This window comes from Lagenorhynchus albirostris, chromosome 14, assembly GCF_949774975.1.
Source record: "Lagenorhynchus albirostris chromosome 14, mLagAlb1.1, whole genome shotgun sequence".
Lineage (NCBI taxonomy): Eukaryota > Metazoa > Chordata > Mammalia > Artiodactyla > Delphinidae > Lagenorhynchus > Lagenorhynchus albirostris.
Window position 1 is genome coordinate 10,187,385 of NC_083108.1, and position 17,286 is coordinate 10,204,670.

The 17,286-nt window shown below is 31.8% G+C and overlaps 1 protein-coding gene across 5 annotated transcripts in view; it reads left to right on the plus strand.

Moving 5' to 3' along the window:
• The first annotated feature begins 357 nt into the window (after positions 1-357).
• The window catches only part of CDH19 (cadherin 19), an 81,548-nt gene continuing 64,619 nt past the window's right edge, over positions 358-17,286 (plus strand). For all 5 annotated transcript variants that reach the window (XM_060170684.1, XM_060170685.1, XM_060170686.1 and 2 more), the window contains exons 1-2: positions 358-488; positions 8,638-8,687. The gene's annotated coding sequence lies outside the window, so the exon portion shown is untranslated. The remainder of the gene's footprint in view (positions 489-8,637; positions 8,688-17,286) is intronic.

Consider the following 17,286-nt stretch of genomic DNA (forward strand, 5'->3'; position numbering starts at 1 on the left):
TAAATTGATCATTTGTTTCATCAGCTAATCCCCAAGTAGAGGGCATGTCCTTTCCATTTGCAGAATTCTCTTACATAAGTTGAATTCCCTCCTTATCACCTCAAGCCAATAAGTACTTTATTTTCTTTTTGGTTGTTGTTAGCAAAAAAGGGTGAAAAAAATCAGCTCATGCTACTTGCTGGAGCTGTCTGCATATTAATCCCAGACTATGAACGGACATCAGAATGCCCTTATGATATTTTGCACAAAGGCTCAGTGTTCATGGCTCTACTCAGAGAACCCAAAATAGCATTCAGTAAGCACTGACATACTGAAGGTCTTGGTACTAAAAGCACAAGCGTCTGTAACTCAGAGCAATGCGGCACATATAAGGTTTGATGAGAAGCCTGTGAAACAAAATCGGGACAAACTCTCCTACTATTCCTCATGTGTTTCATGTGAATTTTGAATTTGTTTCTGCAGAGCTTATTGAACTTGAAGATACACAGGTAAGAATGTGATAATCAGGCATGTATTGATTATATAAATTAACTCAATGAAAATAGGGCCAAAAAGTACTTGAAAAACTCTCCTAATTTGCACTTCATAAGGAAAATTTTCTAAAAATTTTAAAACTTGACATGTGCATTGAACATTCTCTAAAACAAAAATCAGTTTGCCATCTCTACAGTTCAGATTGAGGAAAATAAAAGTTGCTTATATCTAGAAAATTTAAAACAAGTTTCTTGGGAGGAATGTAGCATTACTGCTTTTTTTTCTTTCTCCAGGATTTTTGTTTCTTAAGTTTTTTTTGTATTTTCCTCTCTACTATCAGATGCTGTGAGCAGTAAAGTTATCAACCTTAAAGATATGAGAAAAATATTTATTTATAGAGTAAATATTTTTAAAATAATAAATTATTTATTTCTTAGTAAATGATATTCTGTATGGAGCTTTTCACATATGTCAATAAAACTATATGTTTCTTTGAAGGACAATCTATTATTAAAGTTGACATAATTATTTTATTTTCTTCCTCTTTGCCAGGTTTTTTTGGCTATCAAACTTTCTATTGACTTTCAAAATTTCTTAGAGTGAAAAAGCTTAAGTAATTAAGAATGTTACAAAAATACTACTAAAAAAATTAAACTATTGAGCATATTATGAATACAAACACATATTAATTTGTGATCTATTATATCTATTACATGTACACATATTAATTTGTAATCTATTATATCTATTACATGAAATAAGAAGGCTAATTCATCAAATATGAAATTACACAAAACTATAAATTAAGCAATGCAAACTGTGAAAGGCATTTATTATTGTTTCAATTCTAGTTCATTACAAATAATTTTAATCGGGTTACTAATTTTAATAAAATATTTCAATGTAAATTTGCCAAAGGGGTTTAGTAAATCAGTAACTAGCATATGAAATAACACCTGAAGAGATTAACAACAAAGATGCATAAATAGAATGGCAAACTTTTCTTTAGATTATATAAATTTATAGTTTAGCTCTATAAGTTTATTTTTTAATTAATATACCCAGAGAGAAAACATTATTTATTTAAAATATTTGCAACTTTATATAATTATAATATATAATATATAAAAATTTATGTATTAATATATATTTATATTTTGGATGTATTTGCAATATGAAGTAATGTAATAAAATAATATACATTTATATAATATTGTTTATTTCAAATTCTAAATACTTTAAATGTCTAAATATCACTAGCATGCAAATATATATACTTAAAATTTTTAATGTGAAAATATTTAAATTTCAATATAATCTGAACATTTCTGTTTACCAAATTTTGTAACCAGTAAAAATATTTCCCAAAAGGAATAAACATTACAAAATTAGAAGTCTAGAATTATTTAATCTTTTAAAATAGCCAGTTTGTGAAATCTAGAAATCATTTGACCTCTTATTTTTTATATGTGTTTTCTACTTTACCAAAGTGTTTAACAATGACTGAAATGAATCAGATTATTCTGTAAATTATATCTTCCTTCTACGTTTTCAATTTTTTTTTTTTTTTTTTTGGCTGCACTGCATGGCCTGTGGGATCTTAGTTCCCCCACCAGGGACTGAACCCATATCCCCTGCAGTGGAAGCACAGAGTCTTAACTACTGGACCTCCAGGGAAGTACTATGGTTTCAATTTTAGTATTTTCTTTACTTGTGCCCTTTTATGCTTAAACCCACACACACACTTTCACACAATTTGTAGAAGTCTTAAAGCATATATTACGTAAGTATATTTTTTGTTTTATTTTGTTTCCCCCTTTGAAATATTTCTAAGGTACTTATCTCCAGGAAATTTTAAAAAATAATTCAATTAAATTATCATAAGTTGAAGATGTTTTAAAATGATGTGCACAAATTCCTCCCATGCATTCTTAAGAAACCTGACCCATCTTTCAGAAATTTGTCATAATGTAGTACATATAATTTGATAAATAATAATCAGTAGCTAAATATAAATTGGTAGTAAATTTTTTGCCAGTCATGCTCTTAACATGTACCCTTTAAATAGTATGTTATATTTAAAGTCTTATAGTATAGTATTTAACATGTTATTGAATACTAATGCAATAGGAATAAATGTATTACACAGTTTAAAAGAACATATTGAGCTTTTCATATATCTTTATTTAGATTGGGATTTATTGCTACTGACCTAATATTTGAGAACCATGCTGATGAACATGGGAAAATGGAACTTTTATAATTTGTTGTCATGATGACTTTCTTTAATAACCATGATCTTCGAATGCCTGTATCTTTGCTTTGGCATAACAGATGAAGGATGAAACATAAACAAATATGGAACTTAATAAAGCATATGAATCCTTTCTTTCTTGCCGTGCTGGTGACAGCTCGCAAATTTGACAAATGAATGAGTTACTTTTTCCATAGTGACAAGAAACATGTTTGACCCTTTTTTTAAAGACCTATACCACTAGAGAGTTTTGTTGCCACCACTCAATTAAAAGAATTCAGCTAAAATGCTCTAAAACCCACCTTTTCACAACTTATAGCAAATCAATTTCTTTTTGAAATGTTGCATGTCCTCTTGAATATTCTGATGTGATTCAGTAAGACAACTCTTGTCTCACATTAAAAACGCCTCTAGAATTAGTAAAGTAGAAATGTTTTTGTCAGAAATTTGTCACATTAATTAGTACTCAATAAAAGACATTCAGAATCATCAAAAAATGTCTTAAAGCAAAACATAATTTTTCAGGGACTCTGCTTTGGCATATGAAGTCAAGTTTGAGATGTTATTATAGAACAGTGACTTATCAACATACAAGATCAGTACATTTACATTTTATCTGTTCCTTCCTTCTAAGAACTTACATGATAAATGAATTTTGTAAATTAGCAGGGCAATATATTAAAGTGGGAGTAATTTTGACACATTAGTTATGGCTAAAAATAACCTAGGTAATTTTCTCTAAGTGCAAAATTTAGAAATGTTCCTGTGGAAATGAGAAAATTATGCATAAACCATGGGAACGGAAAATGCCACCATTTTTCTGCCTTTAAGTTGGATTAAAGCTAAATTGTTTTCGAGAGTTTGCCATCTATTTTATTTTTAAAAATCTCAAGTGGAGTATCTATGACCTCCTTTTATAAAAAAAATTTTTTTATTGAAGTACTGTACAGCAAAGTGATTCACTCTTTTTCATATTATTTTCCTTTATGGTTTATCACAGGATATTGAATATAGTTCTCTGTGCTATACAGTAGGACCTTGTTGTTTAGCTATTCTCTATATAATAGTTTGCATCTGCTAATCCCAAATTGCCAAACCATCCCTCCCGGACCAATCCTCCCCCTTGGCAACAAGTCTGCTCTCTGTATCTTTGAGTCTGTTTCTGTTTTGTAGATAAGTTCATTTGTGTCATATTTTAGATGCCACATGTAAGTGATATCATATGGTATTTGTATGACCTCCTTTGATAAAGAGATAATACCACCAAATTCAGACATAGATATAAACTATAACTAGAACACTAAAAAAGATAGAAAAGAAAAAGATAGGGATGAATCTTCTGTTTGAAATTTTAATGGTATTTTTTGTCATTAAGCAAATACTTCTTGACAGTTCTTGGAGTTGCTCTTGAATTAGTGAAGCAAAATATAACTCTTTCCCCAAAGTGTTAGATGAAAAATAAAAGGGCCACGCTGTAATTTTTTAATTGGATGTAAGTCCCCTTCTTCTAATTTGGACTTTTATCTTGGGGCTTTTTAAAACATTGGTTGCTCTTTGGTCATTTTCTGTCCTTAACCAATGTCTACTAACTATGCCAATTCTACAGGCATATCAAAATTTGACTCCAAATTTATTGGTTAATAATAAATAAGCATATGTGTTTCTATACATGCATACACATATATATTTAGCTATGGTCAAATTTCAAATTTACATATATACTCATTTAATAATTTTAAGCCCACACAAATTATTTGTTAAAATACTGTGCCATGTTAGAGTGCAGATTTAATAAAGTCACTTATATGAAATTTAAACTGGCTTTTTAAATTAAAGTATAGTTTCTGTGCAATATTACATAAGTTACAGGTGTACAATATAGCGATTCACAACTTTTAAAGGTTATACTCCATTTATAGTTATTATAAAATATTGGCTATATTCCCCATTTTGTACAATATATCCTTAGAGCTTATTTTATGCCTAATAGTTTGTACCATTTAATCTCCTGCCCCTATATTTTCCCTCCCCCCTTCCCTCTCCCCAGTGGTAACTACTAGTTTGTTCTCTATATCTGTGAGTCTGCTTCTTTTTTGTTAATTTCACTAGTTGTGTATAATTTTTAGATTTCACATATAAATGATATCATAGAGTAATTGTCTTTCTCTGCCTGACTTATTTCACTTAGCATAATGTCCTCCAAGTCCATCCATGTTGCTGCAAATTTAAATTATTTTAAAGGTGTGAAACAGTGCTGTCATTGTGTGTGTATACACGTGTGCATATATGTATATTCCATATATACATAGGATTTTTTTAAACCAACGTCTAAAACACACAGTTCTTAACTCATAAGAATAATTTTCATGAGGTATGTGACATTGTATTATAATGATACCACTAAGCTTTTGTTTTGTAGGGAAAAAAGGACAAGCAATACATGTTTAAGGCTATATGTATATGAGTTAAATATTACAAATCTTAGTAAGATATTAATTAGCTCCTTTCTACATATTACAAAACAATTATAAGGGTTGCCAAAGTTTTTAAAAAATTAGGTAAGGAATTATTTCATGTAAGAACATCATCCCTTTCCACAGAATATATGAACTCTCCCTACCCGTTGACAGGTTGGAGTGTCTCATAGTGCCCATAACTTAAATTTTTACGAAAAACAGAGACACTTATTCCCTCAATAATTCAGTCATTCAGCTTCTACATTAATATTATACTGAATGAGGGAATTCCCTGGCAGTCCAGTGGTTAAGACTTTGCCTTCCAATGCAGGGGTTGTGGGTTCAATCCCTGGCTGGGGAGCTAAGATCCCACATGTCTTGCAGCCAAGAAACCAAAACAGAAGCAATATTGTAACAAATTCAATAAAGACTTTAAAAATCGTCCACATAAAAAAATCGTAAAAAAAAAGTTATACTGAATGCTTCTACATTAAGCACTAAAAAAAAGCATCTTTATCTTCCCTGGTATCAATTACAAAGGAATAAAAAATTTAAGTAAGATATCCTATTTTACTTTTTAAATCAATTCTACGTCTCAAATGAACTATATTCATGATGATTTTCCTTCCTTAAGTCTATGTATTTTTAACCCATCCCATCTCTTGGAGGTACATTTACTGTTTTATATATTTTAAAACATCTATTACTTATCTCGAAGGAGTGTTTGTTTAAAAATATTTTGTACTAAAATAGAGATATATTCTCACTTCCTTTAAAAACATGTCCTTTGAAATGTACATTCCATATTAGGACCCAGAATTTCTAATAATTTTAATCCAACTTTTTGTGAGTAAATATCGTAATAGTAAACTCTTTATAAACTTTTTTATTTCAGTTTTGAAGTTGATTTGAGTAAGTGTTATCTTAACACATGGAATATTCTGAGAGATTATTTGAAGTTCCTGAATTTATTGTTTAACTCTAAAGTCATAGCGAAGCATAAACAGTGGTAATTCATTATTATTATTTACTTATATATTATCATTCTTAATAATAAACAGAATTTATTGAGTGGTTACTTTGGTGCTTGGTTTATTTTTTTCTTTGCAGCATCTTTGCTTATTATTGCTCATTTAATTGTCCTACAAATGGGGTCTCAAACACTGTAATTTCTATCTTAAAAAATTCTTCATTAACTCTAAGCCCCCTAGGGCAGAGACATATCTCTGTTTTCCATCTATTTGCAACTACTCTGAGAGACACATCTACTCTTGGGACTCAATTCTTGACCTTTAGTCACTCTTCAATCCACTCTTTTCTAACTGTTGAGAATCACTTGTAAAACTTCTCTTGAGCTATTCATCAAGATGCACCAGTTTTTGTTTTTAATTAATGAATGGTATAAGAAACAAAATCTGGACACTTAGGGTGCATATTAATGCTGGTAATAGGTAAATTTTTGCTGATATTGTAATGGTCTCTTTTAGTGGCACTTTAGGAAAGATATCTATTTTTCATGCTCATTTGTTAATACTGATTTTTCTAATTAAATACAACTCACTATCAAACTCTACTTTCCTGATAGCATATAGTTTTTCTACTACAAAACTATGCACTGTCATTGTCATAATTCTGTCCAACCTCTTTAAACATTTGACTGAGTGTAGATGTCAAAAATTACTCAACTAGCTTCAACAATTAAGTTTCCAAATTCTTCACACAATAAACAAATGCATTGCACCAGAATTTTCTAAATGTCAGTTTCTTTCTGTAGGATAGAGTTTCAGACCTGAGTTTAGTAGATTAAATGGTCTGAAATCTTTAACACTCCTGAAAGATATTTTCTAATTTCAAAATATCATTCCAATTTATTTTGCTGGTATGAGAAGCAACTAATAACAAGAAATTGTGGTTTAGGAATTTAGAGGTTGTAGGAGATTAGTGCATATCTTTGAAAGACTTAAGAGGTAGAATTGACCATAGATGAAGCCTGAATATATATGAGAGGTAAAGTGAGGAAAATATTAAAGGGGAATTTTTATTCAACTGAGAGTTTCTGAGTGGAACCTGGTTTCATTCAGTGAAAGAAACAACATAGTGATGATGTGGAATGGGGGATAAAAGATAATTACTTCTGTGTGAGACATGGACATTGAAATGCCTCTTGGAAAATAGGTTTGTAGATCAGGAAAGTGATATATATGGACTATTGAGATTGCTTTGTGATGCTTCAGGACATAAATATTAATTGAAGCTGTAAAACCAGGAGATAAACATGAATCGAATGAACAAAAAATTCCTTAAGAATGCAACTCCATAATTTAAGAAATAGGACAGTAAAATGAAATAGAGATTCCTCAGACAAAAGAGAACCACAAACGTGTATGGAGTTTTGCAAACCAAAAACGGGAGATTTTTGAAAAGGATGTGTGGTTATGGTGCAGGCAACAATGTACCATGCCACTGTGAAGTTAATTAAAAATAAATAAATAAAAGTATTTATTAAATTTATAGAAAGAAATAAAGGGGATCCCTTTTGACCTCAATGGATTGGTTGCATTGTACAGTAGGATTGGCGGAAAAAAACAGACTGCATTTTTCTGTAGACTGAATGAGAGACCATGAAGACAGTAAATGGACATTTATCCTGTAATAGTATTTCCCCTCCATTTTCTTTGAGATTTACTTGTGGATGCTGTGCCTTTTGAATTAACCCTCTAATTTCCTGATCTTTTCTATCCAAGTTTCTAGATCTATGCCTTGTTATTCTACTTCCTAAGAGATTTTCTCAAATTTATCTTTTAACCACCCTCCACCTTTTAAAAAACTAGTCATGAAATTAGATTTCACTAGATTTTTTGGGCAATGACTCAGGTGATTGATTTAGATATCCCCAACTATCATTACAGCTTTGTACTTGAGGATATATGTTTCTTTATTAAAGAAAGTTGATAGGCAAGTAGATAGATTTCAGTTTACGAGTTCATGGAATCAACTTTTCTAAATCTATATTTAGATGTGACAATGGCACTATAAGGTGATGGTTTTAGCCTTCTGATTCTATCTCTAAAGTGTGTTAGGTCTTGTCACTATTTATAGTAAGTTTCTACTTCAAAACCTGACTTTTCACATAATAGAAACTGCATACGTTAGCTTTGGGTGTATAAACCTGAAATCATTTGTATACAGTCTGCAGCAAATATTTCCTATTTTTTGTTGCCCTGTCTTGAAAGGAGTTCTTTCCTCTATGATTTAAACAACATTAATGTTGACAGTTACTCCTTTGATTTTTTATTCCTGTGGTAATGGGGACTTACTAGTGATTCTCTTATGCACCCTAAGGATGGATTAATTAGAGGGTTACGAAGAAATCTGTGATTATAAACATTTAAATAAATGTCATGTTTATGGCATAATAATAACTAATTTTAGTGCACATTTAATATGTTCCAGGTGCAGTTCCAGTTCTTTTTAAATGACATCACAACATACATAGAAGTCAGGTATGTTATCTCATTTTACAATTGGAGAAACTCAATCTGAGAGTGTTTAAGCACCCTGATTAGTACCATGCAACTCTTGTGTCTATATATGTACAAATCTTTACATTTTATACAGATTTTCCTTAATAGTTAGCATTAATTTAATATTAAATGAAGACTTAAATAAGTAATATAATTAAGAAAAAGAACCAGATGGATATTATATGGTTTATTTGATTTAATTCTTTACTTCATGTCATACCTTTATCTACTATTATGTATTCTCAACCTTTATTATTTATAATAACCATCCATTCTTGATATAATTTGGCAACCAGAAAGTTACTACTACATGATCAGGGCTTTACGGTAAAAGTCAGTCTGAGAACCAGAGCAGACTATTCTCTTGAAGAGAAGGGAAGCAGGATAAAGTGGGGGATGTGGATTTGGAACATCCAACATGGCCATTTGGTGCTCCTCTACCTTGCAGAACAGTCTCCAAATAGGTGTTTATGTAACATAGGGCATACACAAGACCGTCAACTGAGCTGTGGGAAAATATAAGAAATTTTATTTGTATTGATGTTTTATCTCATTCTTTTGCATTTCAATTTTCAGTGTGATTTATAAGATATTTATATAGTGGTAAAAGTTGTAGAAGTAAATGATTAGTATATAAATATACAACAAATATTGGAGTCCACCTTCAGCAATTTTTTTCTGATAGGAGTATAAAATATGAAAGTTCAGAAACCACTGCTCTAAAAATAAACCTTGGCCAATATCTGCACACATATTTCATTTCCAAAATAGCATCCATATTCCAGAACCCTGCAACCACATTGGTTAAATGTACCCACTCAGAAAGAAACAAGCTCTCTGGATTTAACTCCAATCCCACCAATTATTACATGGCTAAGCAAAGCTAGTTAACCTACATATGTTCATTGTCTGCATTTATAAAATAGCAACATTAAAAGAAAATATACCATAGAATTGTTGTAAGACAAATTAATTAAAGAATGGCATACTCTTTGTATAGTTATAATCATGGAGTAAGTCCTCAATACTTGTTAGACAAGATGATGATGATGATGATGATGGTGATGATGATAATGATAATGATGATGGTAGTGTCCTCAGACTATTTGCCTTAGAATCACCTATAGTGCTTGTTAAAAATACCTAACTGGTGAATCAGAAGCTATGGAGTGGAAAATCTACATTTTATCCAGAGTAGAATAAGATGTGTAAATCATTTCCCACAAATAGAGGGATGGAACTAACCAAGTTACTGTTTACTTTATACATTTAAGGATCAAGGGATTCTCTTCATGCATAGTAAAAATTTTAAAGTAGAAAAAATGTAATCAGCTCCAACATAAAATAATAACAGTATTGTCATGTGTTCAGAGTTTAAACTAATCATTACTACTACTATTGTCAAAAAAGTGTTTTTGCTGAAATGCTTTTAATATTTCACCTGGTTCCTCTGAATCTGATACTATATGATTCTGTGATACTATTTTATGAATTTCAAAATTTTGCATTGATCCTATACACACACAGACACACACAGACACACTCACCCAAGCAAAATACAGGGTATATGACTTTAAACTCTTTTTTTCATTCACTATGATTTGGGCCTTTAAAAGAATCATGTTTATATTATGCCTTTTTCAATAACAGAATCATATTTTCCACACCATTTAGAAGTGGTGCTTACGAAGTATTGCTTTTGATGGTAGAATAAATTTATAGATATTGTAGTTGTAAAGATGTACTGAAAACAATTGATAATTGGAGAAAGGAACATTTTTTGGATATATTTGACTAGGCTTTATTGAACTACTAATACAACATCAGCAAAAATTGTCAAATAGAGTACAACTGTGTCTTTATTTACAATACTATAATAAGAAGTGGCTAAAAAGATTTTCAACAAGTGAAAACCAAAATAATATCTTTATAATGGAAATTGAGGACAAAATAAATAACTGTAACAAATTCTTCGGAGAGTAGAATATATTGTTCGTAAGAAGAAAAATATTTTTTTCCTTTGTCTTGTCTTTATAGTGACATATATGTTCAATTCAACAGATATTATTTATGTGATGAAAATAATTAACTGATAATGTTTTATAATCATGCAAAACAATGTTTTAGGTGAAAAATGCCTAAAACAATAACTTTGCGTCATTCTAAGATTGTGGAATTTTTGACTCAAAATATATGTTAGCTGATGGTTTTGTAAAACTGCTATGATTTATTTCCTGGTTCATGAAATCTTCAAAAGTGTACCTTATTCATCAATTGTTGTTTAAAATTTTTACTTTTCTAAATTTGTCTTTTAGTTTTTCTTAGCATTGAAAATCACTCTTTGTTAGTTATATACTATCTGAAAGCTGTGAATTCATTAGGATTAGATAATAAAGGAACCCTGGAATATATGTTATATTTTCTAATCAATATTTCAGTGGTTTATCTGCATGAATTACACTTTAGTTTTCACCCTGTATAAATTCCATACACACCTGCAGACACACACACACACACACACACACACACACACACAGCTGGAGCCTGGCAATAAACACAACGTTCTATTTGTTTAGATACAATTTGTGTGTGTGTGTGTGCGTAATGCAACTTTGATTAGTTCTAGTCATAAAAATGAAAAATCAATTAAATCCAATGAATTGTAAAGAGAGTGTCTACTTGGGACCAATTAACAAGTCCACTCTCAAACAACCTAAGATAGTCATCCAAATCATAAGAGTTCCTCAATTTATATAGATAAGATATTCCAATACCAAACCAGAACTGTCTAGAGAAGAAACAGAATAATTTTGCATATGATATTACCTGGAAAATATCATATGCTATATATCCTATCCACCTTTTAATGTATATTCTATATAAAATATTTATACTAGCTACACTACATCATATTGTCATGTATAATATTTTATACAATACAAAGTTACATTACATATTGCTTTCTATATATATTGTAAATATACACATATATATACAAAGTTGTTTGTATATATTAGCGATACAAGAGTGCCTCAATGTTACTGAATCTATTTATTCTGTGAATTATCAGATCAGACTAAAAGAAAGAAACCATGTGTTAATCTCAATTCATAATCTCAATTTTAAAAAGATGCATATTCATAACAAAATTTATTTGAAAAGTAGAAATGGAAAGTAACTTATTTAGCCTACTAAGATATATACAACAAACTCGACAATATATAACCACTTAATGTTTAAACACTAACAGCTTTCCCATGTGAACACAGGGAAAAAAGTGATAATTTTGTGTCTGTGTGTATGCATCCATGTTACATACTTTTAAATTATTTGTTATTTGGCATTGTTGAAATAGGTGAGCCTTTGCTGCCCACTACATCCTGTGTGGCCCTAATTTTTTAAATTTTCCTCTCCTGCACTCAACTTAAGCATGTGGTTACAGGCTCTGGGATTGAAATTGGAAGTGGAAATCTATAGGACTGAACATACAAGTGTCCATTCATAATAATTCTACTCATTCTGTTTGAACCAAATAAGCTGAATTGAATCCATCAGTAAGGTAATCATTAGGAGGTTATGATTTAGGAGTTGGGTTAGTGCTCAGAGGAAGTGTGGTTAGAAAGGAAGAAATAGAATTACTATTACTCATACAGAATAAAAGAACAATTAAAACTAATAGGAGAGTTCAAAAAATATGCTAGATTCAAAAGAAGAAAAATATTATCATCAGGCCAAAAAGGTTAATTGTTAAATTGGTGTAACCTAAATGGCAAAAGAAACTCTAAAGTATTAAGGAATGACTATCATATAAATGGTCAAAGTCTTAATGGAAAATTATAAAAGAAAAACCGTATTGAAATATTTTTTTAAAACCTGAATAAATGATGAGATGCTTAAAAATGGAGAAAATATTAAAGATAGAGACAAACTTTTCCTTAATGAATCTATAAAATCAAGAAAATTTCAACCACATATTCAGATTTTTTCATATAACTTTAGAAGCTAATTTTAAAGTGTATACAAAATGCTAAAGAACCATTTGAAGAAAAAAAAATATTAGTACCAGTAGATCTAGATAGATACAATATAGTAATACATATAAATATAATATTTAAAAGTGTCATTAGTCTACAAAGAAAAGAGAGCCTTTAACTTAGTCCATAACAAATGTGACATTATAAATTTATTAGGCAATTATGGGTAAACAAAAATAATGTTCTGAGAATTACCATTTATATGATCAAAGTTAAAGCTGATTCCTTAACTCAAATAAAACAAAAATAAAAATTTCCATGTGAATTAATGAAAAGTACTAAGTGTGAGACACAAAACAGGAAATTTTTTCAGAAACATAGAGTAGAAAATGTTTAAAATGTTTGAGTAGGAAAGGATTTCTTTAAAATAACATAGAAATGGCAACTGATAAGGAAAAACCTGACAATTTCGACTCTTGTAAAAATTCAAAAATTTTCTGCATGAGAAAAAGCACCATAAAGAAAGTGAAAAACATCCCTAAATTGGAAGAAATTTTAAATGTATGTGCCTAACCAGCAATTTTTAAATTTTTTTTAGCTTCTGTAAATAATGCTTAAAAATCAGTTAGAAAAAGACAAGCAATTAAAATTTAGCAAAAATAAATGAGGTTGGGACTTCCCTGCTTGTGCAGTGGTTAAGAATCCACCTGCCAAAGCAGGGAACACAGGCTCAAGGCCTGGTCTGGGAAGATCCTACATGCTGCAGAGCAACTAAGCCCTTGCGCCACAACTACTGAGCCTGCGCTCTACAGCCTGAGAGCCACAAAGAATTCAGAAGAATGATAGTAAAGATGATCCAAAATCTTGGAAATAGAATAGACAAAATGCAAGAAACATTTAACAAGGACCTAGAAGAACTAAAGAGGAAACAAGCAACTATGAGCAACACAATAAATGAAATTAAAAATACTCTAGAAGGGATCAATAGCAGAATAACTAAGGCAGAAGAACAGATAAGTTACCTGGAAGATAAAATAGTGGAAATAACTACTGTAGGGCAGAATAAAGAAAAAAGAATGAAAAGAACTGAGGACAGTCTCAGAGACCTCTGAGACAACATTAAACACACCAACATTAGAATTATAGGGGTCCCAGAAGAAGAAGAAGAAGAGAAAAAGAATGGGACTGAGAAAATATTTGAAGACATTATAGTTGAAAACTTTCCTAATATGGGAAAGGAAATAGTTAATCAAGTCCAGGAAGCACAGAGAGTCCCATACAGGATAAATCCAAGGAGAAATACGCCAAGACACATATTAATCCAACTATCAAAAGATAAATACAAAGAAAACATATTAAAAGCAGCAAGGGAAAGACAACAAATAACACACAAGGGAATCCCCATAAGGTTAACAGCTGATCTTTCAGCAGAAACTCTGCAAGCTAGAAGGGACTGACAGGACATATTTAAAGTGATGAAGGAGAAAACCTACAACCAAGATTATTCTACCCAGCAGGATCTCATTCAGATTTGATGGATAAATTAAAAGCTTTACAGACAAGCAAAAGCTGAGAGAGTTCAGCACCACCAAACCAGCTTTACAACAACTGCTAAAGGAACTTCTCAAGGCAAGAAACACAAGAGAAGGAAAAGACCTACAATAACGAACCAAAACAATTAAGAAAATGGGAATAGGAACATACATATCAAAAACTACCTTAAATGTAAATGGATTAAATGCTCCCATAAAAGACACAGACTGTCTGAATGGATACAAAAACAAGACCCATATATATGCTGTGCACAAGACACCCACTTCAGACCTAGGGACACATACAGACTGAAGTGACGGGATGGAAAAAGATATTCCATGCAAATGGAAATCAAAAGGAAGCTGGAATAGTAATTCTTATATCAGATGAAATAGACTTTAAAATAGACTATTACAAGAGACAAAGAAGGACACTACATAATGATCAAGGGATCGATCCAAGAAGAAGATATAATAATTGTAAATATTTATGCACCCAACATAGGAACACCTCAATATATAAGGCAGGGGCTTCCCTGGTGGTGCAGTGGTTGAGAGTACGCCTGCCGATGCCGGGGACACGGGTTTGTGCCCCGGTCCGGGAGGATCCCACATGCCACGAAGCAGCTGGGCCTGTGAGCCATGGCCGCTGAGCCTGCGCGTCCAGAGCCTGTGCTCTGCAATGGGAGAGGCCACAACAGTGAGAGGCCTGCGTACCGCAAAAAAAAAAAAAAAAATATATATATATATATATGTGTGTATATATATATATATATATATATATGTATATATATATATAGCAAATACTAACAGCCATAAAAAGGGAAATAACAGCCATAAAAGGGGAAATAGACCAAAAAAGTGTAACACAGGACTTCCCTGGTGGCGCAGTGGTTGAGAGTCCACCTGCCGATGCAGGGGACACGGGTTCGTGCCCCAGTCTGGGAAGATCCCACATGCCGCAGAGTGGCTGGGCCCGTGAGCCATGGCCCCTGATCCTGTGCGTCCAGAGCCTGTGCTCCACAACGGGAGAGGCCACAGGTGTGAGTGGCCCGCGTAAAGCAAAAAAAGTAACACATTCATAGTAAGGGATTTTAACATCCCACTTTCACCAATGGACAGATCATCCGAAATGAAAATAAATAAGGAAACACAAGCTTTAAATGATACACTAAACAAGATGGACTTAATTGATATTTATAAGACATTCCATCCAAAAACAACAGAACACACATTTTTCTCAAGTGCTCATGGAACATTCTCCAGGATAGATCATACCTTGGGTCACAAATCAACCCTTGGTAAATTTAAGAAAATTGAAATTGTATCAAGTATCTTTTCTGACTACAACACCATGAGACTAGATATCAATTACAGGAAAAGATCTGTAAAAAATACAAACACATGGAGGCTAAACAATACACTACTTAATAATGAAGTGATCACTGAAGAAATCAAAGAGGAAATCAAAAAATACCTAGAAACAAATGACAATGGAGACACGATGACCCAAAACCTATGGGATGCAGCAAAAGCAGTTCTAAGAGGGAAGTTTATAGCAATACAATCCTACCTTAAGAAACAGGAAACATCTCGAATAAACAACCTAAACTTGCACCTCAAGAAATTAGAGAAAGAAGAACAAAAAAATCCCAAAGTTAGCAGAAGGAAAGAAATCATAAAGATCAGATCAGAAATAAATGAAAAAGAAATGAAGGAAAGGATAGCAAAGATCAATAAAACTAAAAGCTGATTCTTTGAGAAGATAAGCAAAATTGATAAACCATTAGCCAGACACATCAAGAAAAAAAGGAAGAAGACTCAAATCAATAGAATTAGAAATGAAAAAGGAGAAGTAACAACTGACGCTGGAGAAATACAAACGATCATGAGGGATTACTATAAGCAACTCTATGCCAATATAATGGACAACCTGGAAGAAATGGACAAATTCTTAGAAAGGCACAACCTGCCAAGACTGAATCAGGAAGAAATAGAAAATATGAACAGAGCAATCACCAGCACTGAAATTGAAAGTGTGATTAAAATTCTTCCAACAAACAAAAGCCCAGGACTAGATGGCTTCACAGGCAAATTCTATCAAACATTTAGAGAAGGGCTAACAGATATCCTTTTCAAACTCTTCCAAAATATAGCAGGGAAGGAACATTCCCAAATTCATTCTGCGAGGCCACTGCCACCCTGATACCAAAACCAGACAAAGGTGTCACAAAGAAAGAAAACTATAGGCCAGTATCACTGATGAACATAGATGCAGAAATCCTCAACAAAATACTAGCAAACAGAATCCAACAGCACATTAAAAGAATCATACACCATGATCAAGTGAGGTTTATTCCAGGAATCCAAGGATTCTTCAACATACGAAAATCAATCAACGTGATAAACCATATTAACAAATTGAAGGAGAAAAACCATATGATCATCTCAGTAGATGCAGAGAAACTTTTGACAAAATTCAACACCCATTTATGATAAAAACCCTTCAGAAAGTAGGTATAGAGGGAACTTTCCTCAACATAATAAAGGCCATATATGACAAACCCACAGCCAACATCGTCCGGTGAAAAACTGAAACCATTTCCACTAAGGTCAGGAACAAGACAAGGTTGCCCACTCTCACCACTCTTATTCAACATAGTTTTGGAAATTTTAGCCACAGCAATGAGAGAAGAAAAGGAAATTAAAGGAATCCAAATCAGAAAAGGAGAAGTAAAGCTGTCACTGTTTGCAGATGACATGATACTATACATAGAGAATCCTAAGGATGCTACCAGAAAACTACTAGAGCTAATCAATGAAGTTGGTAAAGTAGCAGGATACAAAACCAATGCACAGAAATCTCTGGCATTCCTATACTCTAATGATGAAAAATCTGAAAGTGAAATCAAGAAAACACTCCCATTTACCATTGCAACAAAAAGAATAAAATATCTAGGAATAAATCTACCTAAGGATACAAAAGACCTGTATGCAGAAAATTATAAGACACTGATGAAAGAAATTCAAAATGATACAAATAGATGGAGAGATATACCATGTTCTTGGATT